General features: G+C 34.4%; 1 protein-coding gene across 2 annotated transcripts in view; it reads right to left on the reverse strand.

Annotated features, from left to right (window-relative positions):
• FBXO15 (F-box protein 15) overlaps positions 1 to 8200 on the reverse strand; it is a 111168-nt gene extending 102968 nt beyond the window's left edge. Inside the window, exons 1-2 of one of the 2 annotated variants that reach the window (XM_031946704.1) lie at positions 8119 to 8200; positions 2014 to 2316 (exon numbers count right to left, since the gene is read on the reverse strand). The gene's annotated coding sequence lies outside the window, so the exon portion shown is untranslated. The remainder of the gene's footprint in view (positions 1 to 2013; positions 2317 to 8118) is intronic. The other variant, XM_031946701.1, reaches the window with a different exon arrangement.
• Positions 8201 to 15448: the final 7248 nt, after the last annotated feature.

Here is a 15448-nt window from a genome sequence, read left to right on the forward strand (position 1 = left end):
TTCTAAAAAACCTTTGCAAGATAATAAATAACACAACTGACAAATGAGAGGTAGTGTGATGTAATTAGATAAAAGAGCTGTCCTTAGTTGGGAAAAGCTAAGTTGAAGCCTTATGTTAGATAGCCTGGCTATGTGACCTTTAGCAAATCATTTAACCTCTCAGGGTCTCTAGACACCTCTGCAAAACTAACTTCTAGAGCCATTGTCAATCTGCATTGATACTTCTATCAATCAGACTTTATCACCTGGAGTTATCTACACTGATGAAATTTGGACTCTAAAATGGTTAAAATACCTCAACACAAAACACACAAATAGAAAAGAATAAGAAAATCTAATCTTTTGTTCTTTAAAATAATTATAATTTAATAATAATTTTTTTAATTAATGAAATGATTTGTAGAAAACACAAGAAAATTAGAAGTGATTGAAGGTTTATTTTTACAACGTCAATAGTTCTATAGATACTACTCCAATGGTAAGGAGCTTAACTAATGCCTTCTTACCCTGTGTGATGTTTGGCCATAACTTCCAATAAATCTTTCAGAAAAGATCTAATTAGGGTGATAGAGATTTCCCTCTAGGTCTCCTAACATTTCATGAGTATTTGTCAATAGTTAGGAAAGAAAAATGTTTCTAAGATGATGGAAATACATACATATATATATAGCAAGAACCTTAGAAGTCACCTTTTATTCATTCTCAAGAAAAGATCAGCTTACCTCTTTTCGAACAATCACTTGTAGGCACTTCTGTGTCTACAATGCATAAAGCACTATGCCCTTCTCCAATTCTATTCTCCAATTTCATAGATTGGTGTGGCGGAAAGAATGTTCTATATGCCCAAAGGAGTATAAAATCATGTATATCCTTTCATCTAACAATGCTACTACTAGGCATAAATCCCAAAAGAGATTTTTTTAAAAAAGAGAAAGGACCTATTATTTACAAATATATTTATTTGTAAATAATATTTATTTGTGCTCTCTTCTCAGGGCAAAAAATTGGAAATTGAGGGGATGCCCATCAGTTGAGGAATAGCTGAATAAATTGTGATATGTGCATATGATAGAATATTATTGTTCTGTGGAAAATGATGAGCAGGGTGCTTTCAGAAAAACCTGGAAAGATTTCCAAGAGCTCATGCAAAGTGAAATGTACTGTGTACAAAACAACGATAGCATTTTAAGTTGATCTGCTGTGAATAACTTTGTTATTCCCAGCAATACAATGATCCAAGACTACTCTGAAGGACTTATGATGAAAACTGCTATCCACAGCCAAAGAAAGAACTAATTTGTCTGAATGAAACTTACTCTTTTTTTTAACTTTATTTTTCTTGAAGGGTTTTTATTTTGAGGAGGGAGGAGATCTATGTTTTCTTATATAACATGACTTTCATGGAAATATTTTGCATAACTTCACATATGCCTTCTTCATAGGAATTGGGAGGTGAGGGAAAAGGGAAAGAATCTGGAACTCAAAGTTTTTAAAACGAATGTTTAAAAAATTGTTTTACATGTAACTGGAGGAAAATAAAAATATTTTGAAAATTATTTTTAAAACTGTTCTGAGTTTCAGCTCTATTATTTACTACCTATGTGATCTTAAGCAAATCAATTTATTTCTTTGGAGTTCAGTTTCCTTTTCTGAAAAAAAATAATGACTCTTAGATTAGACTTCTAAGACCCTGTCCAGCTCTAAATATATGATACCAAGTCAGAGGGCAACTATCATATTACCAACTCCTTCAGTAGCCTACAATGGAGTTCATATTGTCTGGGTTGACCTGAACTTATCAAAAACAACTAAAAGTTATTTTGGTATCAATTCCCATTTTTAGTCTGGCCTTCTAGTCCAAAAGTCATCAGAAGAAAAATAAAATTTGAGCAGTTCTACCTTCTCTTAATTATACTTTGTCTCATCTACTCTAAGCAACAGTTTATTCCTTCTTTGATGTTCCTCTTTTTCCTAATATAAATTTTTAGAAAATATCTTTTTTGTAAGTCTTACCTTTCCTACATGGCCTCACTTCATATTGAGTGTTAGCACTCCTAATTCTTCTTACAGGACCCTGGCATACTTTGGTGTATCTTTCATCATCAGGTCTTGCTTCTATCTTCAGCATGTCTTTTAAAAAATCTAAGTTGGTTGAAAGATTAGTTCCTTGTTCATCCATTATTCTTTTTAGGCAATTCCCATTTTTTTCATCCTCATCAAAATTGGATTTTTGTGTCATTATGTCTTCCTTGAGAACTTTACATTCTTGATGAAATGATAGCCAATTAGATTGTACAAAAAGATGGACCAATGGACCTGAAGTCAGGAAATAAGTGAAGACACTTACTAACTATGAGATTTTGAGTAAATCATTTAAATATCTACTTCAGTTTGGTCTAAAGTACCTAACTCTCAGGATTGTTGTAAGAATAAAATTTGTAAAGCCCTTTACAAACCTCAAAGAACCATATAAATGCTAGTTGTTAATTTTATTATTTTCAATATAGAATTTTAGACCATAGGATTCTACCTATCCATTCTATGAACACTTTGAAAACATCTATAATCTAGAATGTATGAGAAATTATGACCAACTTCCCTCTCCACAAATTCTGAGAGTGTCACATCTACTCTAACATTCTTGTCATTTCCACCCTATCAAATGTTTTCTTTCTTATCCATGGTAATCAAATTTAGCATAGAATTTCCCAGAATTATCATTAAATACAATCTAAAATTATAACTTGTTCTTACTTTTAACAGAGAGAAATTTTCTTCAAATGTCCAGATAACTGATATTCCTATATTACTTCTCTATTATATATTTCCAGAAGATATTCCAACCATGTATCTCATATCACTAACTTTCAGTGACATATCTGACATTTTTTTTTTTGCTTCCTTGTGCTAGTATCTCCAGTTCATCTTGTTTGCTCTCCCTATATTTCAAACATTGCATTTGTACATCTGGGGCCATATGCTTTATCCTTTGATTCCTTCTTGGATTTAGTTTCTTATGAAGTTTTGAAAGTTTCTAATACTATTCTTATTATAGCTACTCTCTATGAAATCTAGTTATATGTACATACATATACACATATATATACAATTTTTCATTCTACATTTTTTTCAATTCAAGTCCTTTTTATTAGGGCTGGAACAATCTAGGTAAATATCTACATATGTATCTAGACATATAACAATAACAATGACAATGATTCCGTAGCCCTAAGCTCAAAACCTAGAGTTCACATATACCAAAAACCTCTCTTTTGCTTTTTTTTTTTTTTTTTTTTTTTTTTTTTTGGTGATTTTAATTTTTCTTTTTTTGCAGACATGTATTCTGTGTCACTGCCATGGAGAAACACCAGTAGAATGTTGAAGTTTAAAAAAACAAGCTTTTGTTTTCAAAGAAGAAGCTCTGTCTTTTCCTGAAGGAAATTCAACCTGCTATACTTCTTCGTTTCAAGTCTAAAGCCAATTCACTATCCCTCTGTACTGCCTATCGCAGATGGATAGAATGAAGGACAAACTCTATAATTCATCTATCCAAATGCATGTTGAGTTCTGGGCAACAGACATTCTACATCCATTTGATCTTATGCAAATGAATAGATCAAACTTCTTTTAAGTGATTACAAATTTCTTCCAGGAGGTTTTTGCAATGTGCTAAGGAATACTAAGCTACCCTGATATAACAGTTCAATTCAATTGCTTTCCTCCCAGTTGAGATCACTTGCATTAAAGAAATGAGAGTATTGATTAGGGGTATTTAGAGGAAAGTAATTTGAGCATATGGGCTACTCCATAAGGATAAGACAGACCCAGGCAGGTTGCCACAATAAGAGTCTTAGGTACTATAAAAGTATGAGAGAACTTGGAAGGGTACAGTAGGCAGTGAAAGGCATGTGATCCAAGGAAGGTGGGAAGGTGCCAAAGACAGACTTTGCCCATTCTTAAAATTTGCATCAGAGTCAGCCCCTGCTCCCAGAAACCATAACAACAATATTAGTTATAGTTTTGAGCTATTTTAAGGATTACAAATATATTAAATGAATTATCTCTCTTGATTGATCAACCAAAAATTATTTATTAAGTCCCAGGGCTTTATAGGGTTTTCAAAGAAGACTAGTAACTTTAGTATGAGGGCTTGTAGAGCTCTTGGTAGGAAATTAATATTTCTCTCTTGTATTAATAACTAACTATTGTATTAGGACCAAGTTTTTCCCATTTTCTATTTCCTCATCCAGAAACCAACTAATGTAGAAAATTTTAGGCAAAATTAACTAGGTCATACAGTAATCATACATCTAATCATACAATAAAAAAAAATTCTATGTTTAGGCAACTGGGTACATTCCTTTTCATTGCATGTGTTCAGAGAGGTCTGTCAAGTTTTGATTCTCCCTTTTGTCAGACAAGTGATATGGAAATTGATGTATCTTGAACCAAGACTTGAATAATCCAAGTCACATACCCCAAGACCCTCACTATACTATAACCCAGACACCCATTGTAATATCCATTTTCTCATCAATGATTAACCAATCAGAATGGATTACCAGCCCTCAGGAATACCTATTCTTCAAGGGGTTTAGAAACTGTGAGCCCACCACCATTAAAAGTTTTTGGTCAAATGACCATCCTTTTATTAATGAACATCATGGCTTTATTTTAAAAAATGATTAAATTACCCAGAAACTATGTCTTTTGGAATTTTTTAATTGTAACATCTTTTTAGGGTTTGTCATCTACCTTTAGTATTACCGTCACTCAACTCCACCTTAGGTCCAAGAAGCTGTAGCATGTACACTGGCTAAACCAAGTTGAGGGTAAACTGACAGGTCTTGAACCTGTCAATGAGTTAAGGGGATATTTACCCTAAGGATGGAATGGGCAGATGGGAACAATTTGTTCCAACAGCCATGCAGGCAGCTGAAGCAGGTGCTATAGAGCACTTAGAGCTTGCTGAGGTCATCTGCTGCATCTCGAACCATCACCAGTTGTTTTGACTTTTATCTTGCCACTGGAATTCAGAGAAAGTGAGATTGACAACTTTGTGCAATCGAATTCACTTAAATCGAATTCACAACCTGTCGAGATATTGCCTCTGATGTCATTGCCCTCTTTAAAAATAAAAGACAAACAAAAATAAATGTCTATTATGTAAGGAACTTGCAACAACTCTGGAAGAAAAGCCAGTCATTTAGAGAGGGAAAGACAGTATAGGAGACATGCCATTGACATTGATGATGTATAGACAGTATAGATGACAAGTATAATGGTATAGTATACATGTATAGATATATAGTATAAATACATAGTGTAGACAGTATATATGATATGGCATTGAAGGGAACTCTAATATCTCCCTTTATTTGTTCTCACCCAACTGTCCCCTTCCTACTTACTGGCCACCCTAGAAACCCCTTAGGTTGGCAGCTTCTTAGGTCCAGGTAAAAAGGAAGTCCTCTTCTTTTCTACTATCAATCTCCCACAATAATGCTACAACTCTACAGAAATGTAGGAGCAATTTTAAATTTGCTATTCTAATTAGTATTCCACTACTGGTTTCTAGTTCTGAGTCAGATTATAATGTGTATTTTCTTTAGAGGTATTGAAATCTGGATCTGATTCTGCCTATGACTTTGATTATAACTGATTATAAAAGAGCCAATAAATACTGACTGATTTCACATGCATATTGAGTCATCTATGCCTTTTCAGTTCTATTCTCTGTATCCCTTTTTTCATTTATGTTAGAGTATGAATATTCACCCCAAATGGAAGTGCTCTAATAGGGTTTGCAGAATTGTGCTTTCAGGATCTCTTCACAGACTTATTTCATATAATTACCTCCTGTTCCAGACAAAATGGACTACTAAAAATTCCCCAGATATTGCCTGACTTCTCTCCCATGCACATGCCTTCACACAGGCAACATTCTTCATGCCTGAAATTCATGCGCTATTCATTTTCTCCAGGAAGACACTCTTATTTCAAGGGAAGTTTAGTGCTATCTCTTCAGTACAGCTTTCTCTGATTCATTAGTTGAAAGTATTCACTCTCTCCTTACATTTTCCTGGAGCGTGTTCCTTTTATCTCTTCTTATTTCTGTATACCCTATTTGCCTCCATCATCTCCCTCCCCAGGAGAAGATAAACTTCTCCTGAGGATAAGCATTTTGTCATTTTCATCTTTGTATGCCCAAATCCTAGTTAAATGCCTCATAAATATAATAGGCCATATCAGGATTTATTAGATTTATTAAATTCAAAAATATAATATTTGTCAATGTCAGTATGAGTTCATACTAATGTTTAGCACTTCATAAACATTCACTAGTTAAATCTCACAAAATTACAAAGTAGATGGATTTCAAATGCAAAGCACAAGCACAAGGAGTGTTGAAAACATATTTGAAAAAACTCCTTTTAATTTGTCTGGAAATATTAAGAAATACTATACACTAAATAAATTGTTTCTGGCAGGCCTGAACCTAAAACATAGAATATGTTATAAGGATTAATTTTTTTCTTCAACATTTGTAAACTTTATGAAAAAAGGAATCACATTATACAAATCTCCACATGTCCAGTACAGCTCTCTGCAGTCAATCAACCTGCACATACACAGTAGAAACTTTATGAATGCATATTGGAATTCAATTCTTCAAATAGTAAAAAACCAGAAGAGGTAGCTGACCTCTTGTTCACATGTATCATAGATGTATCGGGAAGCACATTTACTTTTACCTTTTAACAATTTTAGAATTTGCTTAAGCAAAGAATTATAAAATTGAACAAATTTCCATATAGTGGTGGTTGTGTTAGAATCTTCATGATTCACGGGACCATATTGTCCATGGGATTTTCTTGTTAAAGATACTGGATTGATTTGTCATTTACTTCTCCAGTGGATTAAAGCAGATAGAGTTTGACTTGTCTAGGTGTATACACCTATTAAGTGTCTAAGGCCAGATTTTTATTCAGTCTTCCTGATTTCAGGCCCAATGCTCTATTCACTGAGCAACCTACCTATAAATATAAGTCTGCAGAAACTTTAGTTACACATAGAACTTTATTTATTGATATCTATACAAAGAGACTTTTTCAAAATCCAACAGTAAATCCATTTTGATATAGGCATCTGATTTTTATATACTCAATAATGCCCCAAATAACATAAATTTTGTATTTGACCTAATTTCTCATAATAACATTGAATCTGAAAATATTTGCTAAATTGCTACTGTGTGTTTTGCACACACAGGCCCTATAATTAATATGCAAGGAAAGCTCCCTTTTAATAGCTTGTAATATTTAGACTAGGCCTTCTAGTTAAACATTAGATAATAAATGACACTCAGTTGAATAAAATGCCAATTTTTCCTGAGTTTCATAAAACTTAGATTCTATGAATTTATTCAGCCATGTTTACTATAGGGCCCATTCCAGGATCAAGTATTTAGGACATATATTATATATATTTTATTTTTTTATATAATAAAAATGTTGATTCACCATCACTAGCTCATTCATTTTTAGTTATTTCTGCCAGTAGTGGTGCTGTCTTGCACTGAACCAGTCACACTATCCTTATGAGACTGGTAGCATATAATTTCAAGGAGGTGTGCTAGGATAAAGAGTGTTATTTGTATGTAACCACAGTTTTCAGTACAACTATATGACTCCCACAAGGATTTTTAACTATAAATGACCTCATCAGAACTAATTAGCTACCAACTAATATACTTATTAATTTATATAACTGACTTATCAATAACATCAGACAGAATTCAGAATAAGAACCTAAGTAGTCAATGGTAGAGGCAGGGGATAAAAAAAGGAAGAATTATCTGTTTAGTCATTTTTTGGCGTCTATATCATCTCTCCCAGATTGTGATTATTTAGAGTCTAAGGAGCTATGCCATTGTAAAGCATTTATACAGCACTGACATAATGATAACATTTATTTGTGACATTAGAAATTAGCTTCTCATGGTCATACTAATCCTTACAATTCAACAACAATGTAATTCATGAGGAAATTGTAAAGCTTGATTAAAAAATGTGTTTAATTAAAAACCAATCCATAAATTAAGCCAAAGGTGCTCACCCAGGATTTCTGTGCCTGTATTTCTGTGCCTCCCTGTAGGAGGCTCCTCCTACCTGGCCTGCCATGGAAAGAAAAAGTAAAAGATTAGAAGGAACAGGTAGTGAATTTGTAGAAATGTTAGCCAGTCAAATGGTCACTCTCTAGAACAGGTGAGGCTCTGGCCAATAGATGGTAATGATCTTAATAGATCATAATAGATGGTCTTTATGAGTCCATACTCATGCTCTGGGGCTATTTTTAGAAAGGAAAAATCCTTCATTCTTCCAGATATTTGTTATGGAATGGCTTTTAGTTGGCCCACTATCTTGAATTGAGATTTTTTTCTTTTTGCAGAGCTCTATAAATCTTGTTTAAAATCTTGACAATGAACTTGGGAATTATACCATTGCTTGTTTCTATAAGTATTTTACTAAGCTGAGGCCATAAACCAGAAGCTGACCTTTCTCAAACACTATGACCTCTCATCTTCACTATGAGATTACCCTATATCTTTTTTTCCATTTTCTGAGACTCTAACCCATTATTCAATCAGCAGATGTGACTCACCCAAATATGAGCATACAGTATCATATGATTCCCCAAAGAGATCACATGTAGATTTGTTTGAGCTTCCCAAGTCCCCTCAAAGATAATGAAAGATGCCATTCTGCTACACAAACCATTCAGATAGTTGATGTTTTCCAAAAATATTTCTATAAGTGACTGATGCCCTCATTATATTTCTTTAGATATATACTCAAACTGCCAGAATTCTAATGAAGTTATGCTATGATTCCACATTCATAAAAACATAGGTCATGAGTCCCTACCAATGTGTTTACTTCCAATAGCCATCCAGGGGATACAACTCAAAACAAAAGCATTTATTGACATTTGTTGTTGTTGTTGTTGCTATTGCTAAATCATGTCCAACTCTTCATGACCTTATTAGGGTTTTCTTGGCAAAGATCCTAAAGTGATTTATCATTTTTTTTCTCCAGTTTACTTTATGGATGAGGAACTGAAGCAAATAGGATTAAGAAGCAAATACAGCTTTCAGACACAGTGTCTGAAGTTGGATCTGAGCTCAAGAAGTTGAGCTTTCTGACTCCAGATCCAGCATTCCATCCACTGTGCCTCCTAGGTGCCCTATTTATTAAAATGGCCTAAAAATAATAATAGTTAACATTTATAAAATGCCTTTAATGTTTCAGGAACTGTGTCCAAATAGGGTCATGAATGGTTGGTGTAGCTGTCTTTGAGGGATTTTGGAAGTTTAAATTCTTCCACAAAATGAGTAACATGGAAATTTTTGCAAGAAGGAAGGAAGGAAATCTTCACATGCTTGAAGCAGACACTCCCCTAATTCACCCATGAGTTTGTGGCCTATTGGTTACCTTCAGCCTGGCTTAGTCCATCTGCCAAAACATTTTACCAGGATGTGGGAGCAGTGTGCATTCTTGGAGGCACGAGTAAGAGTTGAGTGCCAAGTAGACACCAAAAGTGGATGAGAAACCCTGAAAAAAGGCTCAGCAGGCACTCTAACCAAGGAGTACTAGTCCTCCTTGAATGCCCTTATACCCCACTTTGCACACATGATCAGGATGCTTAGAAAATTTCTTAATTTAATCGGAGATTGAGCTGCCTCCTTTGTACCTTCTTTATAAGTAGTTTTAACCAAGAGGCTAATGTCCTATATTATCCATCATATATTTTAACTCATTGCCTTGAGGTAGAAGGTGGTATAAATATTATCTCCCTGCCTTGAAAAGTTGTACAATGAATCAACAACTCTATTCTTCAGTTCTGAGCCACCTTGCTCTGGCAAAATAATAAAGCTTTATATCTCTTTCTGTCTGTGTCGCTCTTTGTCTCTGCCTTTCTATTTCTCTGTCTGTCTTTTTCTCTGACTCTGCCTCTCTCATCCCTCATCCAGATGATCACTTCTTGAAGATCCCATCTTTCTTCTCCTTTTTTATTTTTGAGCAATTTTGAGGGGATCCAAGTCAAATTCAAAAGGTATCTTTCAGTTCCATAAAAGCAAAGGGCAAGGTAGACACACAAGACTCCTTACCAGGTTTTGCTACCAAAATTTCTACCTCTCTATGGCCTTTTTTTCTCTCTTCTTCTCTCTCCTTGCCCCTAAAAAACTCCTTGCTGGACTGCACTTTGCTTTATTTCTAAACTTCTGGCAACTGCTATTGCTACTGGACTACTATTGTTACTACAAAGAACACAGAAGCAACTAAAATGAGAGGATAGTCATTTGAAAATCTCAAAGATATCCACAATCAGAGGCAAAGAATTGGAAATTTAGGGATATCTATCAATTAGAGAATGGCTGAAAAAGTTGTGGTATATGATTGTAATGGAATACTATTGTGCTATAAGAAATGATGAGTAGTATGATTTTTAAAAAAAACTCTGGAAAGATTTGTATGAACTAATGGAAAGTAAACTGAGTAGAACCAGAGGAACATTGTACACAGTAAGAGCAATATTATCCCATGAACAACTATGAATGATTTAGCTAGAACACACAGAACTGATGATGAAAAATGCAATCTACCACCAGAGAAAGCATTAAAAGTCTGATTGCAGACTGAAGCTTATAATTTCTCTCTTCTGTCTCTGTCTGTGTCTCCTCCCCCATCCCTATCTCTGTCTCTCTCACTTTGTTCTAATTTGCTTTTACAAATGAATAACATGGAAATATTTTACATGATTGCAACATGTATAATCTCTATCACATTGCTTACTGTCTCAAGGAGTGGGGAGAGGAAAGAAAGAGGTAGAGAATTTTAAAATTTTATATGTAATTGAGGGGAAATAAAATACTATTGAGAAGATTCAATCATAAAGGAGGGAAAATGACCCACCTGTGCAAAAAAATGTTGGTAGCAGCTCTTTTTGTGGCAGCAAAGAACTAGAAAATTGATGCCCATCAATTCAGGAATGGCTGGACAAGTATATGAAGATAATGGACTATTATTGTTCTATAAAAAATGATGAACAAGCTGATTTTAGAAAGACATGAAAAGATTTACATGAAGTGATTCTGAGCAAAACAAGCAGAACTGGGAATATGTTGTACATAGTAATAGCAAGAATGTGTGATGATCAACTATAAAAGACTTTGTTCTTCTCAGTAGTTCAGTGACCCAAAGCAATCCCAATAGACTTTGGACAGAAAATGCCATCTGCATCCAGAAACAGAATTATGGAGACTGATTTGAATCAACACATGCTATGCTCAGTTATTTTTTCTGGTATTTTTATCTCTCCCATGATTTTTCTCTTTTACTCTGATTTTTTCTCCCAAGATAATTCATAAAGCAATGTGTATTAAAAATAAATAAATTTTTTTAAAAATAAGATTCTAATGTATGGTGGCAAGACATGGAAGTTTGATGCACCAGGTTCAATTTTTAAAAACTGAAAGCTCAAAGAATTTACAGAAATGATACATCTAGATAATTATCTATTCTACAAAAGGATCTTTGCTTTACAAAAAGCTTTCTCAATGGGATACTTTTAAATATTGAGTTCCTCAGTGTTAGTACATTATTTTCAGATCAATAAGCACTTGACAGAGTCCTAAGCAGAAACACTTAAAGCTGCCCTGTTACTAGTAACTGACAATTGAAGATCAATAGAAATGAAGACAAAGCATCACAGATATTTTGAAGGTTTAAAAAAAATAACACTGACGAGTTTCACTTGTGGGTTAATTCTAATGGGTGTCCTCTGGTTGGTTCAATCTCCTATAGATGAGTTATTGAGAGCTCTAGTTTTGGGTAAATATTGATCCACAGAGGACTTCCAACCTGAAATCACTTTTCGGAAGTGATATATATGTGAAAGGAGGTAGTCTAAATGCTAAAACCAACTTTCATTCGTGGGAAAGCTAACATACAGAAAGGTTATTCTTCCACAACAGGCTAATAAGTTCTAAAGCTGAAGATAAAACAGTGGTCTCCAAAACAGGGGCAGCTTCTCCTTAGTTATCATAGCATGATGTGTGTGTGTATATGTGTCTCTGTGTATGAGTGTCTTGTCTGTGTCTGTCTTGTCTGTATGTCATTGTGTGTGCGTGATCAGCCAATAAGAGGATGGAAATATGGATCACATTCTGTGGTTTTTAAATGTTTTTTTTAAATCATCATTTTAAACTCTTGCTTTATTTAATTCTTCTAGGAATTTTGAATTTGTTTCTATGCTGCATTTTGTTCTAAGGTTTTTGCTTATAGATGTTTTCAACTCATTCTCTTTTTCTGTGTTTCTGGCGTGAGCTTCCTTCCCTGTCACCATAATAATTCTTTATGGTAGGATTCTTTTTGTTGTTGTTAGCTCATAGTTCCAGTATACTTCCTGACTTTGGGTTATCCGATGTTAATGCGAAACTGCACATTTTTAGAAGGAATGTCTGAACTATGCTTCTGTCTTTTTATATCATTCTGCTCCTTTCACAGCACAGGATGACCACTTATAAGTTTGCAATGCTTTCAAAGTAATATGATCCTGGGTGAAGAAGTCGGCTCACTGTCCTCCTGACTAGAATTCAAAAAGTTCCTGACCCAGGTTGCTCTGTCAGCTTGAACTTAGTTGGGAGTTTCAGTAGACTGCTGTTGGACTCAACCACTGTTGGTCTGTTGGGGGGCTCTGCAGATTCAAAACAATAGGCTCATTTTTAATTCTGGGACTTCTTGATTATTCCACTGATGGCTATTTCTGTGGGTGGTAGGCTAGAAATCAGTATCTATTTCTGGATTTGTGATACATATCCACTGTTTACATCCCAAAGTTATTTCTAATTCAATATGAGGTTGGGATATCACTAGAGATAGCTAGCAATCATTCCTCCATGACCTCTCCTTTCTATCCCGGGTCTGTGACTCAGAACTGGGTAATGAGCAACAAAGCTGCCAGATAGCACACAGTCCTGCACTAGGTAAGGGATCCCTTGAGATGGCCAGACTCAGATCTCTTTCAGTCCTTGAATGCTGGAATATTTTGCCCATTAGGCTGCTGTCCAGACCTTATCCTCTTTTTCACTTTTACATCGACAACCATGCACATTTGTGGATCCCATCAATAGTAACCTCAAAGTTAAATATCAACTCACCTCTCCTCTATCCCCATACTTTTAGGTATTCCTATACCCAAGGCACATAAAACAGAAGTTGCTGATAAATTATTTCAATCTGGTGTGTCCTTCACAATCCCCAACACTCTCCATCAACTTGGAAAGACAGAGTGATGGAGGTGATGTTGAGACCTTACTAGTCTCTAAGTCTTCTGAAGGTTACCTTTCCCTAGATTTTCAGAGGGCAGCCAATGTAGAGGTTTATAAAAGTAAAGTATATAGTCCAACAAAGCTTCTTGAACTGTGAGTCCCAACCCCATTTGGGGTAACATAACTGAATGTGTGGATGGAAGTCACAAAATTATGATTTATTATCAGTAAATGTTTGATTTTTATCCCTATTTCATATCCCTATATATCCAGAGTTGTATGAAAATTTCTTGGATAAAAAGGGTCACAAGGGGAAAATGAGAAGCTCTATAGTACAATATCTTCACATGGTCATCTGATATAGTGGAAGGTAAGATTCAGGTTAAAAATATTTTAGTTTAAAATTTTTATGTCCTGTATAGTATTTATAGTACTATAAATTTCATGTATTATGAAAAGTGAACATTGCCTGGAATCATAGGTTTGTTTGTTTTTTAAATTAAGATGTTAACACAAAGGTTAACATAGAATTCTAAGGAATTACTAGTGAGAAAAAATGTTTTGCACCAATTTTACTTTGTGTATTGCATTTTATAGGTTACTTTGTGATTATTGTATTAGGAAAAGTACATATTATCAGAAATAATATTTTGTTATAAAGAGTTGTATGCATAGAAGTATATCAGCAAAATGATTATAGTTTTTGGTGGTCACGAGACCCTAACCCCTCATTTCCCAAAGGTTCTATATATTAACATTCATGGTTTTGACTTTCATGTTGTTCTAGGAATGTTACCCTAGAGAAAGCTGAGAATCGATTGTATTTCTCCTGTAACAAAGACCTTGTTTTTATTTTGTATATATTCTATGTGTCTGTATGTTTTCATACCTATAGATGTTGTCTTTTTCAATAAAATGTAAGCTCTTTATTTAAAGGACAGGTACTGTTCCATTTTTATTTTTATGTCCCTAGTGCCTGACACATAGCAACTGTTTATTAAATGCTGGTTGGTTATTTGATGGATTTTTTGTGTCTTTATCCCTAATTAATCAATGTTTGTTGAACTATATTGAGAAAACTTATACTTTTTAATGTAAGTTATCAATTTGATGAATTTATCAAGGGAGATTTTTTTTGGATGAAACATTCAATAATATTTTTCCTATAGATCCATGGTCCTTATCCCTGGGTCGTGAACTTTTTTTTGTTTAGTTTTGTTTTAGCATTTTGATAATTATATCAAGAAAATTCCTTTCTTTGGTACTTTGTAATTAAAACCATCTTCAGAAAGGATCCAGGTTTCACCAGACTGCCAAAGGGGTCCATGGCATACATAAGCAAGTGAGAACTCCTGCTACAAAGTGTATGGACATACCTCTGGCACCTATTAAAGAATGGGTTTCACTTATGGGGCTGCTCCCAAGATGAAGTGGTTATCTCTCATCCTTAAGGAATCTTTGGAGAGAACATGAATGTTGGGGAGAAGTGACAACCTTTGCACCAACCTATAAAAGGAATCCAAAGACCATTCTGGGATCTTCTGACTTTTTTTACTTTTTCTACTTTTCTTCCAGAGAGCTCCTGAGAGCCCAATACATAAGGTTCACAACTCCCTCCTTACCCCCTGAACAATTAATAGCTGCATTTCATCAGAAACATGCTTATTCTGTGGTACAAGAAGGTAATTCCCAGAAAATACTGATTTTCAATCTTAGCCTTTTAGTTAGAAGAAGAGTGATTGCTTTCCTAGAAAGCACTTATCATTGAGATCACCTTGTGAATAACACCAAACTGGAGAGTTTATTCATCTGGCTTTCTAAAGAGAAAAGAATTCCCTTAACATCTCTACTTTTGGTAAAAGAAAGTCACATCTGCAACCTCTTGTGTTTTCCTCCTTGTCTCCCATTCCAATTCATTATCTTATAATTTGAGAGTAGTTTCTGTTATTTTTCTTACATTATTTCAAAGTCAGAATTCAGTTACTTTAAGATAGTTTTCTTCATATTTACTAACTTATTTAGCATACTTATGCTCAGTGAATCATTTAAAAAGGAACTTCAAAATTCCCATAAGATCCAGAGTAACTTGTGAGCAAAGGCTTCTGAAATTTATTT

The sequence above is a fragment of the Sarcophilus harrisii genome, chromosome 1 (genome assembly GCF_902635505.1).
Source record: "Sarcophilus harrisii chromosome 1, mSarHar1.11, whole genome shotgun sequence".
NCBI classification, from domain to species: Eukaryota; Metazoa; Chordata; class Mammalia; order Dasyuromorphia; family Dasyuridae; genus Sarcophilus; species Sarcophilus harrisii.